The sequence below is a fragment of the Gorilla gorilla genome, chromosome 5 (assembly GCF_029281585.2).
Source record: "Gorilla gorilla gorilla isolate KB3781 chromosome 5, NHGRI_mGorGor1-v2.1_pri, whole genome shotgun sequence".
NCBI lineage: Eukaryota > Metazoa > Chordata > Mammalia > Primates > Hominidae > Gorilla > Gorilla gorilla.
This window is the reverse complement of record NC_073229.2, coordinates 38,149,376-38,162,186: the sequence shown is the minus strand read 5'-3', so window position 1 is coordinate 38,162,186 and position 12,811 is coordinate 38,149,376. Positions and strand designations below refer to the sequence as shown.

Below are 12,811 nucleotides of genomic sequence, written 5' to 3'. Positions count from 1 at the left end.
AATATATTTCAAAAACCATCATAGAATTCTAAGCAAAAATGGAAGAATACCAAAAGCCTCTTGATCTGTGACTTAGTTTGTAGCTAAACACACACACTCTTTGCCTAGCTCCTTCAACGCTTAACCCTGAGGTGTGGCCACGGCAAGCCTCAGCCAGCGTATCATTTCAGAGTTCTTTCCCTGGGTTCCCAAGGGTTGGTTCTAGAATTGCCTGGAGTTGTAAAAGGGATGAGAGAATTTCTTTCTGACTCCACCCTATTACCACACTGTTTATGACCAAATGGCACCCCTGTCAAAGCTTTTGGGACACCCTTGCCCCAGGGCCAGTGCAAAAGAATGTTCAGTTTATTAAGAACAGTGCCCTGTCTTGAGGGAAAACAGGATGTTTAGAAAGTTTTGTACTTAATCTTCGACTCTCTCTTCAGCCAACTATGACTCGCTACAGGGAAAATTGTACAGCAGGGTCAATAAATAAAACCATAGACTTCTATGATGAATCGTCAAGTTCTGCGGTGGACAAGGCAATATCTGATGCGCCAAAAGGTGGGAAAAGATCTAGAAAGGTCCATAGCTTTCCCTGGAGCTCTCAAAGATAACAGATGCTTTTGTAGGTCAGAGTCTCCAAAGAGGGTTGGAATCAATCTGCTAAATGCATCAAAACAGAGCCAAGTGGGAAAGTCCAGTCCTGACCTCCCTGGCACAGGCATCCACTGGCATTTTATCACTTTGCTTGCAGCCAACAAAATCAATCAGCAAGACTATTACAATGAAACACACAGGATATGGAGAGAGACACATACTACAACATGTGTTCTTCAAAAGACAAGAAAGCCATCCAAAAAGGAGTTGATATCAGCTTCAAGCAAGTCGCTATTTATGCATTTCTTATTCTGATTGTATTGGCATTCAGGACCATTTTCTTGCATTTGATATTTGGTCCCTCTTATAATTCTTATTATCATAACCAAAACTACTTTAAAACAAATGTGCACGTCCTTTGTTCTTAAACTAACTTCGATATACATTGTCATCGGCTGGGTAATAAAAAAAAATCCTGATCCCTGGGTTCCACCCCTGAGATATAGAATTAGTTACATGGATTTGGCCTGGGTAGTTGAATTTTCAAAAGCTATCCAGTGGAGTCTAATGTCCAGAAAAACTTTAGAACTACTGCTCTGAGCTGAACCCTGGCTGGCAATTAGGCTCAGAGGTATGGGAACCCTGCCTTACCCTGCCAAATACAAGCACCATTATGGCGTGGCTAACAGTCATCAGAAGTATTTGCTATTCTGGTATCAAATTAATTTTAAAGGCAGAGGGGCAAAGGATGAGAAGGAACGATGATGCTTTTGTGGGGGTAAGACAAGTCTTCAACGCTACAAAACTCCTTAGCATATTATAGAAACCAGTTTTGCTGGTTTTTTATTATACGACAAAGGGAAGCACTGACCCAGTGGCAAGATTCTGGATGTAAGGTGTTCTATAGTCCAAAGCACTAGCAGTCCTAGTGAGATATCTTTGTGACTCCTGGAAAAAAACTCAGAGAAGTTTCCTACTCTAAGAATACCACCTTTAAAGAACAGATATTATCACTTCCTGCTGTGAGTCTACATTTTTACATGTCAAGAAGATTAGGACCAAACCCATCCGCCCACAAGGCAGTGCTATAGGGTTGTAAACTGCCATTATGAAATTAAATATTACCTCTAAGGTCATGGGTCTCAATCTTGAGCATGCTCAGAAACACCTGAGAGGCTTGTTAAATTCAGATTGTTGGGCTTGTCCACACAGGGTCTCTGATTCTGTAGGTCAAGGATGGCAGTTTGCATTTCTGACAATTCTCAGCTGATGTTGAGACTGCTGGTCTGGGGAAGACCACACTTTGATAACTCCTGTTCTTAGGGCTTATAAAAGGCATGGTCCTTGAGTAACAAGAAATGTTTCTTCAGGCTTTGTGATAAAGAGACAAATACTTTGAGTGAAAGGAGACAGGGTCTTAAGATAAATCTTGAGAATTGTGCCAAGAGGCAAAATGTTAACATTCCACTAGGGAGAAACAAGCAGGTGGGTTGTTAACCTCATTCATTCACTCTGGAGTAAATATTATCCTTGGAGGACAAAGTGGAAGAGCTGTCTTGAGTTAAAAAGAGAACTGAAACATTCTTTCCAAAAAATGGTGACCCATGGTTTCTTGTTTTACAAGGGAATAGTGGGCATTTTTCATTTACAAAATATTTACTTTATAATGGTGGCACTTCAGTGGGAGGAAAGGTGGGCATTTTGACTAGGTGGTTAGGGAAATTGGGTAGCCATCTACAAAAAATAAAGTTGAGTCAGGCACGATTGCTACTGCCTATAATCTCAGCACTTTGGGAGGCTGAGGTAGGATCGCCCGAGCCCAGGAGTTAGAGACCAGCCTGGACAACATAGCGAGACCTTGTCTCCACAAATAAAATTTGCCAGGCATGGTGGTGTGCACCTGTGGTCCCAGCTACTCAGGAGGCTGAGGCAAGAGAATCACCTGAGCACAGGAGGTCGAGGCTGCAGTGAGCCGTCACTGCACCACTGCACTCCAGTCTGGGCAACAGAGTGAGAGCCTATTTCCAAAACAAAAACAAAAACAAAAAACTTGAATCCATACTTAACAGAATATCAGGATAAACCTCAAATGGAGCAAATATTTAGATGTAAAAAAAGTAATAGCACAGAAATTCTGCAAGAAAATATGGGTCAATTCTTGTGTGTGTATGTGTGGAAGGGGTTGGTGGAAATGCTTTCTGTGACTTGAAATCCAGAAGCCATAAAAGAAAGAATGGAAAATTCTGTATAAGACAAAAAAAAAAAAAAAAAACCCACAAATACTAAAGGAAATGATAAACCAAGAAAAATTTGAAGATCATATCACAGACTTAGAGCTAATCTCCCTATTATATAAAGAGCCCTTACAAATCAACAAGAAAAAGAGCAAGAATCCAACAGAAGAGTAAATCACGTATAGGAATTAAGTACAGTTTGCAAAACAAACAAACAAACAAAAAGAAAGAAACAAGAAAAACAAATGTCTTCTGTTTTTTTGAGATGGAGTCTCACTCTGTCACCAGGCTGGAGTACAGTGGTGCGATCTCGGCTCACTGCAACCTCTGCCTCCCGGGTTCAAACGATTCTCCTGCCTCAGCTTCCTGAGCATCTGGGACTACAGGTGTGTGCCACCATGCCCAGCTAATTTTTTTGTATTTTCAGTAGAGACGGGGTTTCACCATGTTGGTTGGCCAGGATGGTCTGGATCTCCTGACCTCGTGATCCACCCTCCTCAGCCTCCCAAAGTGCTGGGATTACAGATGTGAGCCACCGCACCTGGCCAACAAATGGCCTTTAAACATCTTGAAAAGATGTCCAGCCTTTTGCTTTTTTTAAAAAGGTATGCAAATCTAAACCATATCGATATAGTATATTTTACAAATGAGATTGGCAAAAATCCAAAAGTTTGATAACCCACTCTATTGGTGCAGCCCTAATTAAGTTGGCAGGAGTGCAAAAATCAAACAGTACTTAGGGTGATCGCTTCAGCAGCACACATATGAAAACTGGAAAAATACAGAGAAAATTAGCATGGCCCCTGTGCAAGGAAGGGGCATATTTGTGAAGCATTCCATTTAAAAAAACAAAAATAGTCCACTGAAAGGGCAAGCGACAGGAACTATAAAATCTAGAAGAAATGGATAAATTCCTGGACACATACACCCTCCCAAGAGTGAACCAGAAAGAAACAGAATCCCTGAAGAGACCAATAATGAACCCTGAAATTGAATCAGCAATAAATAGCCTACCAACCAAGAAAAGCCCAGGACCAGACAGATTTACAGCCAAATCCAAATTCTACCAGATGTACAAAGAGCTGGTACCATTCCCACTGTAACTAGTCCAAAAAATTGAGGAGGAGGGATTCTTCCCCAACTCATTCTATGAGGCTAGCATCCTCCTTATACCGAAACCTGGCAGAGACACAATGAAAAAACAAGGCCAATATCCTTGATGAATATCTATGCAAAAATCCTCAATAAAATACTGGCAAACCAAACCCACTAACACATCAAAAAGCTTACCCATCATGATCAAGTAGGCTTTATCCCTGGGATGCAAGGTTGGTTCAACACAGGCAAAGCAATAAATGTGATTCATCACATAAACAACTAAAGACAAAAAACACATGATTATCTCAATAGATGCTGAAAAGGCTTTCAATAAAATTCAACACTGCTTCATGTTAAAAATTCTCAATAAACTACATATTGAATGAACATACCTCAAAATATTAAGAGCCATCGATGACAAATCCACAGCCAACATAATACTGAATGGGCAAAAGCTGGAAGCATTCCCCTTGAAAACTGGCAAAAGACAAGGATGCCCTCTCTCACCACTCCTATTCAACATAATATTGGAAGCCCTGGCCAGAGCAATCAGTCAAGAGAAAGAAAGAAAGTGCCTCCAAATAAAAAGAGAGGAAGTCAAACTACCCTCTGTTTGCAGACAACATGATTCTATATCTAGAAAACCCCATAGTCTCAGCCCAAAAGCTCCTTAAGCTGATACATAAATTCAGCGAAGTCTCAGGATACAAAAGCAACATACAAAAACCACTAGCATTCCCATATACCAACAGTTAAGCCAAGAGCCAAATCAGAAACATAATCCCATTCACAATTGCCACAAAAAGAATAAAACACTAGGAATACACTAGAAAGATCTCTACAACAAGAATTAAAAACACTGTTCAAAGAAATCAGAGATGACACAAACAAATGGGAAAACATAAGCAATTTACACATTCAATGTTACTCCTATCAAACTACCAACAACATTCTTCACAGAACTAGAAAAAACTATTTTAAAATTCATATGGAACCACAAAAGAGCCTGAATAGCAAAGGCAATCCTAAGCAAAAAGAACAAAGCTGGAGGCATTACGCTACCTGACTTCAATCTGTACTATAGGGCCACAGTAACCAAAACAGCATGGTACTGGTACAAAAACAGACACATAGACCAATGGGACAGAATGAGAGCCCAGAAGTAAGGCCGCACACCTACAACCATATGATCTTCGACAAACCTGACAAAAATTAAGCAATGGGTAAAGAACTACTTATTCAATAAACGGTGCTGGGATAACTGGCTAGCCATATGCAGAAGATTGAAAGGGGACTCTTTCCTTATACCATATATAAAAATCAACTGAAGATGGATTAAAGGTAAGTGTAAAATCCAAAACTTTTATAAAAACCCGGAAGACAACCAAGGCAATACCATTCTGAAAATAGGAACGGGCAAAGATTTCATGACGAAGACACCAAAAGCAATTGGAACAAGAGCAAAAATTGACAAATGGGATCTAATTAAACTAAAGAGCTTCTGCACAGCAAAAGAAACTCTCAACAGAGTAAACAGACAACATATAGAATGGGAGAAAATTTTTGCAAACTATGCATCTGACAAAGGTCTAATATCCAGCATCGATAAGAAACTTAAACAAATTTACAAGAAAAAAACAAACAGCCCCATTAAAACGTGGGCAAAGGACATGAGCAGACACTTTTCAAAAGACACACATGTGATGCAGCCAATAAGCATATGAAAAAAGCTCAATGTCACTGATCATTAGAAAAATGCAAATCAAAACCACAATGAGATACCATCTCACACCAGACAGAATGTCTATTATTAAACAATCAAAAAACAATAGATGCTGGTGAGGTTGCCAAGAAAAAGGCTTATACATTGTTGGTGGAAGTATAAATTAGTTCAACCATTATGGAAAGCAGTGTGGCGATTTCTCACGGACCAAAAAAACTACCAGAAATACCATTCAACCCAGCATTCCCATTTCTGGGTATATACTCAAATGAATATAAATTGTTCTATTATGAAGACTCATGCATACCGTATGTTCACTGCAGCACTATTCACAATAGCAAAGACATGGAATCAACCTAAATGCTCACCAATGATAGACTGGATAATGAAAATGTGGTACATATACACCTCGGAATACTATGCAGCCATAAAAATAATGAGACTGTGTTCTTTGCAGGGACATGGATGGAGCTGGAGGCCATTATCCTTAGCAAACTAACACAGGAACAGAAAACCATATACTGCATGTTCTCACTTATAAGTGGGAGCTAAATTATAAGAACATATGGACACATAAAGGGGAACAGACACTGGGGCCTACCAGAGAAGGTGGAGAGTGGGAGGAGGGAGACGATCAGGAAAAATAACTAATGGGTACTAGGCTTAATACCTGTGTGATGAAATAATCTGTACAACAAACCTTCATGACACGAGTTTCCCTATATAACAAACCTGCAGATGTACCCCTAAACTTAAAAGAAAAGTTAAAAAAAGGGGGGCTAGCCACACGATCACAAATACATATACACACATCTGCTGGCCCAAATCCCAATCCCCTTATAGGAAACTACCCTACAGATACACCTGCACATGTATGAAGTGATATACAAGGTTATTCACTGCAACTTCATAATAGCAGAAGATTGAAAGAGTGTCTGAAAAGCTCATTAAGGTATATGATTCCACGTAAAAACAAGGTGCAGAATAGCATCTAGTTGTCACCTTTTCTAAGAAGGAAAATAAAAGTATTTAAAAATTTAAAGATTTGCATAAACAGTGGAAGAATTTTCGAGAACCTAATGGATATGGTGAACTATAAAAGGCGTAGTAGGTGGGCAGGGTAGATGGGAACAGGCTGGACAGCAAGATTTTCAAATTGTATCTTCTTATAAAAGTTTCTTTATAATAGTTACTGAAATCAAATTATGGAGCTATACAAAAAATCAGAAAACTTCAGTGTACATGGACATTTTTTTCTTTACATGTACATTTTCAGTACAACCCTGAGCCAAAAAAGGAAAGTACGTAGTAAATATGAGTCAAGCAATACGGTTAGGTCAAAGTGACTGACTGCCAGGAGGCCAGAAATTGGATGGCAAAGTCCACTTTGCAGGCAAGGGATTTCCAGAACAGCATTTACTAAGGCAGGTCTCTGAAGATGAAAGAAGCCAGGCTTTTAGTTTTACTGGATCATTCAATTTCTATAAATACTCTCTTCCAATTAAGCCAATGAATTTACATTTCTTTGCAGCCCATGCTTTTAAGTAAAGCTCAGATGTTTGCCATAGAGTGTTTTCCACTATGTGGCACTCCCCTCACCCCCACTTTCAGCTTTGTTTCAATAAACAATCAACACAAGCACCTAATTATAGACTTCAGGAATATAAAATTCCTCAGATCAGACAAGAAATACAACATACTCTTCTCCCATGTCTCAAACCTGTCTTTTAACTAATTCAAAATCAGGCAACACCTTTAGATACTGTGTAAAATACACCACATGGAGTATACAAACAAGACATATTAACCGAGGTTTTTTAGTACCTCTATGTCTATCTGAAGAGATGCCAGTTTTTACATATTCCCTAAAAAAATCATATTTTACAAACATCTATTTTCTAACTGCTGTGTGTGTGTGTGTGTGTGTGTGTATACATATACATATTAAAGGCAAGCACATTTAACTTCCTCTGGGCACATGACAAGGCACCAGAGTTACATTTCTGATTATCTGTCATACAACACAGCAAGAAAATGAGTCAGCCAATTTCTCCTGTATGGACACTGGATACCAGGAATTTATAGGAAGATACACACCAGCAAGCAAGGCAACATGCTAGTCTGCAAGAGCACTCCTTGGAGAGCTGATTATTATTTCTCTGGAGAGGTTTCTAAGCTTTGCATTGAGAGCACTCATAACAACCAAACCAAAAAGAGCCCACTACAATCTAGCTTTCACCATCCCTTGCTCAGTTTCTGAAATTACTACCTGTCATCTGCCTGGACAAGGAAAATGGGATTGGACAAGTAAAAAACCTTTCATATCAATCCCCAGGAATGAAACTGGAGTTTAATATCCTGCCTATTGTGTCAACAGGAAGTGGGGCAGAAAGGTTTAAGGACGATGTGATGGATTAGCAATGTTCTAGTCCTTGATATGGCTCTAACCCACTGTGTGACCTTGGACAAGTCACCTGCCCCTCTCTGGGCCTCCACTTGCTCACCTTTAATATGAGGTAATGGTACCTGAAGTCTCGCAAACATCTTTTCCAGCACACGTGAACTGGAGCTCTTGGTTGCTTAATTCTGATGGCTTACTCTGTCACTAGAAAACCCAATTTAACGCCAAGAATAAATTATGGCAATGACTGTTGGTGATTGTTTACAATGAATGAATGTGTTGTAACACAACTCATGGACCAAATGACTTCACAGCCTATTCCCTTAGATTTTTGAGTCCTGATTATGTAGCAGTCTCTGCACCAGATGACATAATATAAAAATAAATTCTCTGCTTCATCTCGGCCCTTACCCCTTAGAGGCTAGATCAGTGCAAATCACTGTTTAAAAAAAAAAAAAAAAAAAAGATTGCTGTGAGTAGTGTAGTCTGGTGCACTGGTGAACTGCCCCCAAGACCTGCTCAAGTTTAGAGCTGCAAGCAGAAAAAGCAGTGGCTTGGAGTTAGGACTACATTCCTATGCTGAGGGATGGGGGTGGGTTGTCTGAAAAGGCAAAATGGCAAGACTTACAGGCTCTGTTCTCTTTCTCTTTCTCTCTCTCTCTCTCTCATACACACACACACACACACACACACATCCCACTAATAACGTAGTACTGCTTAGCTCATTTGTCCCTTGGGCAAGAAAGTTCACAAGAAAGGCAGTGCCCTTCCCCCCAACATCTGTCCCAAGCTGCAGAACGCCCAGCACTGGCTGGTCATACTCTTCTTCAGTATGACACCAAACAGGACAAACGTGGTGGTCCCTCCTTCCTCTGTGTTCAGAGGATCTACCTATTTTCCCTGACAAGATGCAAGCTAATATGTTAACCTAACTTATTACACTCTATCCTGATATTATCCAAGAAAGACAATTAAAAACTGATTATATTCTGGGTCTAAGGTGGCCACATTTCTTTATTAAGATGCAGTAAAACAGTGACATTGCATGAAGTTGCTTTTTGTTATTAAGACTTCTTTGCTTTTACTTTTAACTTTTTAGGTTCTCTTTAAATGTTGAACCATCCATCCCATCAAAAATACAGAGGGCCGGGCATGGTTGTTCACGCCTGTAATCCTGGCACTTTGAGAGGCTGATGCAGGCGGACCACTGGAGCTCAGGAGTTGAGACCAGCCTGGCCAACATGGTGAAACCCTGTCTCTACTAAAAATACAAAAATTAGCAGGTGTGGTAGCGCACACCTGTAGTAGTCCCAGCTACTCGGGAGGCTGAGGCAGGAGAATCGCTTGAACCTAGGAGGTAGAGGTTGCAGGGAGCCAAGATTGCACCACTGCACTCCAGCTCTAGTCTGGGTGACACAGCAAGATTCTGTCTCTAAATAAATAAATAACATGGGGTGAATTGCAAATTTCACTTTCCATTTTCTGGTCCAGAAAGAGGCATTTTACACTGGGGTCAGCAATGATTCCAACCTTAAGTGCTACTTGCGGTATGATACAAAACAATGCCCTTATGTGCCGCGTAGGCACTCCTAATGCCTTTGAGGATAAATCCCTAAACTTCTGGTGAAATAGTTTCATGAAAACAACTATAGGTAATATGTACTGATGCTCTACTATAAGTCAGGCTGCTGTGCTAAATAATATCATTTCGTCTTTCCTGGACTTTTAAGTCAGATGAGAAACTTAACGTCAGCTAGAAAGTGGCCAAGCAGAGACTTCAACCCGTCTAATAACCAATTTGTAACTACAGCAGGTCCTTGAATAACATTTCATTCAATGTCATTTTGTTATAACGTTAATGAGGAAAAAACAAGGATTCCTGGCCATGGCCACTATCGGTGGAGTTTCCACGTTTTCCCCACATCTGCGTGGGTTTTCTCTGGGTCCTCAGGGTTCCTCCCACACCCCAAAGCTGTGCACATGAGGCAAAGTGGCATGTCTACACTGTCCCAGTCTGAGTGACTCTGGCTGTGTACGAATGTGCTTTGTGATGGGATGGCATCCTGTCCAGGGCTGGTGCCCTGCCTTGCACCCTGAGCTGCTGGGACAGGCTCCATCCACCAGAAACCCCGAGCTGGAATAACTGATTAAATAATCATCTTACTTGTTTTTAAATTAATCTTTCTTAAATGTATGTATAGCTTACCTTTATTTCAGTGTTTAACATTGTACGTATCTTGGAAGGAACTTAAGTCTTATGTATATCAATTAGCCTATGGTCAAATTGCTTTCATGATACCTCATTCACTTAAAATTGCAATTTCCAAGAACCTATGGAGTGAAGACTTACTGTACTGGCTAAACTGCCTTTCAGAGTGATGACAAAACGAATTCCTCAGTTCTAAGAAGCTACTGATTACAAGATGTACCACTGTTTTATAAACAAATGTAGAGGGGGTATCAATGCTGAGATACGTATGTACAAATGAAAAAATGCATGTCTTAGAAAATGGAGAGGCCGGGCACGGTGGCTCACGAGGTCAGGAATTCGAGACCAGCCTGGCCAACATGGTGAAACCTCGTCTCTACCGAAACTACAAAAATTAGCTGGGCTTGGTGGCACGGGCCTGTAATCCCAGCTACTCGGGAGGCTGAGGCAGGAGAATCGCTTGAACCCGGGAGGCGGAGGTTGCAGTGAGCTGAGATCGCGCCACTGTACTCCAGCCTGGGGGACAGAGTGAGACTGTCTCAAAAAAAAAGGGAGAAAATAAACACATTCTAATTTTCTCAATGCCTTTTCATCCTGGGAAGGAAGATGATGTTGGTAGTATTCTATTTTTAAGTACAAGGCGCTGCTGCCACTAGGGATTCTTACACAAAAAGACCAACTCACCATGACCCGCTCTCGACTCTCCAGCCCGACTGAGGAGGAACTTGACACTCAGGGTGTTATTGGTCCAAACGCTTAAGCCATGGCCAGGCCAATGCAGTTCAGTTCAAAAGACATGTATTGAGCATCTATTATATGACAGGGACAGTGCAAGGCCTAGAGATAAACAGACAGAACAGCTGTCCCCAGCATGACTGCTGCCCTAGGAGAAGTTATCATCAGAAGCAAAGCCCAGAGGTCCACATCCCAGTCCTACCACACCCATTCATGACTCAGGGGGACTTCCCAAGACCTTTGGGTTGACATACAACATTTTCCAAGACCTAGCAACAAAATCTTGAATCGAGTAGTTATAAAAATGTGTTTTCTGTTGTTGTTGTGTTTTTTCGGTCTGGTTTTTGACATAGCATTTCATTTCCAAGGATCTTGCTTCTGAGTGAGGACACAAAAGTTGTACAAAACAGCAAGGAAAGGAGCCATGCTAATTTTCTTCATTTTCTTCTACACACAGCAATAACAAGGCAGGCAGACACAATGGAATAAAGAGAAACAGACCCACGACTAGACTTTCTAAAAAAGACTAGTATTTCTTGAGGGCCCACGAGGGATCATATTAGATACTACATGTTCTTATTTTCTGTAGGAATGAACTAAGAAGTAGACAAATCTTTCATTTGTCTAAGGTATCAACTGTAGCTGCACTTAAAAATGGAATTCAAAGATTTGAATGAAGTTTATTTCATAAAGACTGAACTTGTTGCGAATCATGAGTAGCTAATATTAAAAATCTCATTGCCTAAAAACACCATAACATATAATAAATAGGGGTATGTACCTACAACATACAATATACCACGGGGACACTAACATATAAAAACCTTACAATCTAGCTGGGAAGAGCATTCTATTATTTTATATTTATTTTTCAAGACTAGGTCTCGCTCTGCTGCCCAGGCTAGAGTGTAGAGGCACAAACACAGCTAACTGCAGCCTCTGCCTCCTGGGCTCAGCCTTCCAAGTAGCTGGGAACATGGGCGCACACCACCATGCCTGGCTAATTTTTTTTGTAGAGACCTGGTTTCACTATGTTGCCCAGACTGGTCTTGAACTCCTGGGCTTCAGTAATCCTCCCACCTCGGCCTCTCAAGGTGCTGGGATTACAGGAGTGAGACACTGAGCCCAGCCTCTGTCATTTTAAAAGCTAAAAAGTATGAAAGTACTTGATATGAAATTAAGGTAAAATAAATAAAATGCAATAGTTAACTTTTAATTTGACGGGAGACATGCAGTACAGACACACACAATTAACTCTCAAATAATTTTTCTTTTGTTTAGACTAAATAAATGTTAGGGCCATCACAAAGCACTCACCTTGAAAGGGGTGAAGATAAATTGGGGGGCAGAATGGGAATACCAGCTTAAAAAAACAAAGATAGACTTTCTTGCCGCTAGCATTGCTCTTTTCAGAGATGGGTTCTCGCTCTCCCGAGTAACTAAGACTACAGGCGTGCGCCACCATGCCCTGTTAAATTTTTTTGAAGAGATAGGGGTCTGGCTATGTTGCCCAGGCTGATCTCGAACTCCTGGGCTCAACCAATCAGCCTACCTCAGCTTCCCAAAGCACTGGGATTACAGGTATGAGCCACTGCATCTGGCCTGTCAAATAATTTCTATAAGGCAATAATGCTACCAGAATTCACATAGGCTGAGACAGTATCTGAAGCACAACAGGTTACAAAAAAATGTTATTAATAATCCCAAACTGGGGATTTCAGGTCAAGAAACTGTGTCTTTTGTAAATAGGAAGGCACAGGGAAGTTAGATGTTGGAATGCAGAATCACTATATGCAGACTATTCCCACAGAATAATTCCATGAAGAGACAAA

The 12,811-nt window shown here is 40.7% G+C and overlaps 1 protein-coding gene and 1 non-coding gene across 4 annotated transcripts in view; one reads left to right on the top strand and one right to left on the bottom strand.

Annotated features, from left to right (window-relative positions):
• E2F3 (E2F transcription factor 3) overlaps nucleotides 1-12,811 on the bottom strand; it is a 91,627-nt gene that overhangs the window by 37,684 nt on the left and 41,132 nt on the right. The window lies entirely within an intron of this gene.
• LOC115935107 (U6 spliceosomal RNA) lies at nucleotides 3,555-3,659 on the top strand. The gene has a single exon (XR_004070817.2). It is a non-coding gene; the product is annotated as a U6 spliceosomal RNA (small nuclear RNA).